Raw genomic sequence first — 5363 nt, 5'->3', positions numbered from 1 at the left:
AAAAGGGATAAGAGATGTTTATGGAAGTTCGACGATAAATCGTCTACGTCTCCCCTTCTTGGTTAAGTCGATTAACCAAGGATCCACTAGCACTTCGAACGTCTTGGCCTTGATGGCTCCAAGGGTAGCCTTACAACTTGACACGATCACCGCGCCGATACAACTCAACACTCTTGGCCTTTAGGGCTCCAAGGATAGCCTCAACACTCGTAAAATACACTTGGCTTCACACACAAGTGTTTATAAAACCGAGCAACCAACTCACAAACTAACAACCCTCGATATTACAACCCCGAATACAACTCGATATGTGAATATATTTTGAACACTCAAAAGGGGCTACAAATTGCTCAACAAATGACTTGAATGATGCTTGAGAGGATTGAGAGACTTGAAGATGTTGGGATGATTTGAATGGCCTCGGAATGCCTCCTTTTATAGCTGAAATTTTGACACCGATCGGAACTTCCGATCCCTGCATCGGAGCTTCCGAAATTTGAATTCTGAGACACGCGGGTGTACTGGATCGGAACGTCCGATCCACTTCGGAGCTTCCGATCGGCGCAATAAATATGATGTCGGGCAAAAGTCTTCCGGACAAGATTATCAGGCGGCCGTTCAGGATCGGAACGTTCGATCCTGTTCGGAGCTTCCGATCTGCTTCACTTCGTTGCCTCCGATCTGCTTCCGAACAATATAATTTTACATAGAAACTGATCGGACCTTCCGAACCACGATCGGAGCTTCCGAACCTGTTCTTCGTAGCTTTCGTTCCTCATTCCGACCAATATAAAAAAATCCCTGAAATAGATCGGAGCTTCCGAACCAAGATCGGAGCTTCCGATCTACCCTTAGCTTCCGAAGATGCTTCTGATCATGATCGGAGGTTCCGATCGCCAATCGGAGCTTCCGATCCCGTAGTAGTAAACTTTTTCGAATTTTGTTTCTGATCTTGAGTATGATTTTAGTATTAATTCATCTTTGAAAATTTCAACTCTGTAATAAGCTCAATGTAAATATTAGTAACATTTTAACCTAGTTTTGTTAATCATCAAAACATAGAGAAATAAGACTTGTTAATGCATTAAAAACATTAATCTCATAATTCGAGATTTATATGCGTTTAAGGCGTAACACACGTGTATAAGAGATAACAGGCGAGATCTCACTGCTCGAAGATGCATAGAAAACAAACTGGTCGCCTACCACTGGTTTCACTGCCACTGTCCTCTGCCGAAAATCAATCACTGCTCCGTTGACTGACAACCAATCCATACCCAAAATTAGATCGAATCCAGTCAACGGGAAAAACCACAAAATCTGCTCTGATAGTATGTACCTGTAACTCCATCTCCAAATCTCTGCAGACGCTAGTGGTAGTAAGAATCTGACCAGACAGCATAGTGACATCGTAACCTGTAACAGCAACCTCAGGCTTGATGCCTACCCGCCTGATAAACTCTAGGGAGATGAACGAATGCGTGGCTCCTGAATCTAGCAACGCAAACGTGGAATTTCCTCCCACTAAAATTCTCCCTGCACGCAGAAAATCCCAACAATCGCATACTAAACTTACTTTTCTCCCAATACAAGTTACAAAATATTTCTCTTAATTAAACACGAATAAAATGAACATCCTACCCTAACCAAACAAACAGATAATTCATGCAATTTAAAATCATGAAATAAATTCCCAAAAATTTCTTAAAAGAAGAAGTTTAGGAAATACCGGTGATTAAGGAGGTATCTGGGTCTGCCTCCTCAGTCTGCATGACGAACACCCGCCCAGTGGTGTTCTTCCTCTTCGGGCAGTTATATGAAACATGCCCTGGATCCTTGAAAACATAGCATACATTGGACCCCACTAGACACTCCCCGGTGTGCGGCTTCTGACACTGCGGGCAGATCGGAACTCCTCCAGTATTAGGGGCCCTGCCCCTTTGCTGCTGCTGTGGCTGACGCCCCTGAGGCCTCTGCTGCTGTCCTTGCTGATTCGGGCCCTTAGACGGCCTAGTATACGGCTTCTTCGCAGGAGACTGCAAAGTCGCCCTCTGATACCCTGGCTGAAACTGTCTCTTACTCTGCTGCTCTCACTGCATCTCTCGCCTCCCTTCCTCAGAACGTAATGCTCTGCTAACTGCCGCCTCATAAGTAGTGACATCCAACATGCGAACGTCATGCTTGATGTCAGCCCGCAAACCATCCACAAATTGCCTTAACTTATCCGGCGCACTGTCAGCAATAAGAGGCACGAAACGACACCCTCTCTCGAATTGGGTGATGTAATCCACCATAGACTTGTCTCCCTGGCGGAGATTCATAAACTCCAGGATCATGCGACTGCGCACATCCTCAGTGAAATACTTGGCATAGAACATGCGTCTGAACTCTATCCAAGTCAATGTAGGTAGATTCACACCTCGAACCACACCTTCCCACCAAGAGGCTGCATCACCTCTCATCATATACACTGCACACTTCACCCTGTCAGCATCAGTGATCCCCATGTAGTCAAATATGGACTCCAGTGATCGAATCCACCCCTCAGCAATGAGTGGATCAGTGGTGCCGACAAACTCCTTAGGTCCCTTATTCTGGAACCGCTCGGCAACATCCTTATCATGTGTGAGCCTAGGATGTGCCGCTTGCTGCTCCAACAGAGCAGTAATCCCAGCCATCATGTTAGCATTGGCCTGATCCAATGCTGAGAGAGGGTTCTGCGGATCTTGAGGTGGAGGTCCCCCTCGCCTATTCATCTGTCTCGGAGGCATTCTGCACCACCACATATTTTCTTTACGTAAATCGCAATGCATAACTAAGGGTTTCAAAAGTCTTACTGAACATGAAATACTTAAACTTAATAATAAGCTCCTTCTAAATCTTATTAAAGCATTTAAAACTTACAGACCGATAGTGAGATTTCTGAGCTTCACATGACAGTAGACATCCTCCAAGGACCGCGCTTTGATACCAAATGAAATACCTACTACTAATAAATGCGAATTTTTTTTTTTAAAATAATACTACTATACATACATGCCCATACATATATGTATATAAAAATAACATACTTTTTCTTAAATAACCTGAAAAATATTAAATAAATAAATCCTTAAAAATATTTCATGCATCAATTTAAAATAATAAACAATGCTGCTGAAAAATCTCATATGCGGAAATAATAATAAAATAAAACATGTTTCAAAATTCAACATAATAAACTAAATAGCTGCGACGGTCACGGGGTCCACTGATCCGTGAGCTCATAAGTCCTCACCACCGGTAGGAGCTACATAAACGTCATCATGCTCACCTGCACCATATAAACGTAGTGAGCCTAGGGGCTCAACATGTCTAATACTTTATAACAAGGTTAAAAATAATGCATCACATAATTACTAATACATATACATGTACATGAGCATGCATGGAAATCTTTTCATCACATAATAAAACTGTTGAATCATAAATTGAATCATAACCATAACCATAAACATATTATTTCTTCATCATATATAACATAATTGAGCAATGCTTTTGAAACCTGAAGATGGTCCTATCCATAAGTGTGACGCTCATGTGTCGACTGATCAGTCTCTTGAACCAACGTACGATGGCGGTGATAAATCACCTCCCATGGTAGTAAACTACCGAATCATATGGTGGATAACCACCCCTATGGTAGTAAAACTACCGAATCATATGGTGAAAAACCACCCCTATGTCATACATACTTCAATTTCTACCAAAATATTTTATTGCTCATCATTTACATAATTATATACATAAGAAATTTCATGAATGCATGCACTGAAAATATGTCCGTAATATATATTTAATTAATTTTTCATAATATACTTAAAATAGACTTCATGCATAAAAATAATTAAATATATATACTTATTTATTTTTTATGGGTTGGTCCAGACTGCTGATCACTCACTCTAAGCCCATTAAAATTAAATAAAATCCAATAATCATATCTTAGCCCAAATAACTTGATTAATTTAACTGGGCCTAAATAAAAATATTTAATCCCATTAATTTAATTAAACTCAATAAAATTCTAGACTGGCCCAAAAATCCACTGACTGGTCCAAAATTATTCATGGGCTCCCAAACCCATAAAAATTATTAGCCTAACTTAAATAAATTATTTAAGGCCCAAATAAAATTATTTGGAGGCCCAAATAATTTTTTAATTAATTATTAGAGCCCAAAATACACTTAAACTGTTAAATACTTAACAATTAAAATACCCGAGCCCGACCCACCTAACCCGAACCCGGACCACCTGACCCAACCCACTATGACCTAGACCCAACCCGAACCCCCAGGACCCGGCCCAAACCCAGCCCCAGCCCATAACCCGAACCATCCCCCATCCCCTCGGCTATTCACCTCTCGGCCGTGAGCAGCAGGCCTTATTGGCCTGTTGCCGGCCAGCTCCGGCCACCCCTGGCCGGAGCGCCACCGCCTAGACGTAGCCCACGTCTGGGCGGTGCTAACCCACCATGGCTCAGCCCGAGCCATGGTCCCTAGCCCTAGACCGAACCCTCCTTCCAGAAACCCTTGCTGTGAGCCACCCTTGACCAACTTGTTTCCAGCCTTGCACCCGGTGAACCTAGCCTCTAACCAACCAACCAGCCCATCTCCCAAGACCCTTACGCACCCATGACGGCATGGACCAGCAGCCATGCACCACTCCATGAGAGAAAACGTGATAAATGTGCATCTAAACCATCGAATACATATAACGCAAGGAAAAATCATTATTTTCTAGCATAAATCAGAAACATGAACGTAAAAATCTTTCAAAATCTGTCCATGAATGCATACATAGCTTATATGGTGTTCAAACGAAGGAAAAAGACATGCCTTTAAATTTTTAGAACGGAGGTTGATGCGTTTACGGGTTTCCGGGACGACGAACGGACCAAAAACCTTCAAAACTAGAGCTTGATCGGCTATGGGGCTTGAAGTTTTCTGTCAAAAATGGTGGAGGAGGCTGATGAACATGTGGGAAGAGATGGTGTCGGCTAAGGAGATGGTGGTGGGGTTTGGGGTAGGTTTAGGTTTAAATTATGGTAGATAATATCTTAAAAAAAATCTCAATAAATTAATATATAAATATTATACCTTAAATATAAAAGTTTTAAGCTCCTAAAATATTTAAAAGTCTGATAAAAATTCAAAAAAATTCCGAAATAATAATTTAGGAAATTTTTAAATATTAATAAAAGTCATTTAAATGACTTTTTTTGGCTAAAAATAAATCTTTAAATAAATATATAATTAAATACTAAAATTTTCTTGACAAAAATATCTTAAAATAATATTTTAAGGCTCATAAAACTCATAAA

This window comes from Henckelia pumila, chromosome 3 (genome assembly GCF_033568475.1).
Source record: "Henckelia pumila isolate YLH828 chromosome 3, ASM3356847v2, whole genome shotgun sequence".
Lineage (NCBI taxonomy): Eukaryota > Viridiplantae > Streptophyta > Magnoliopsida > Lamiales > Gesneriaceae > Henckelia > Henckelia pumila.
Note: the sequence above shows the minus strand (reverse complement) of the source record.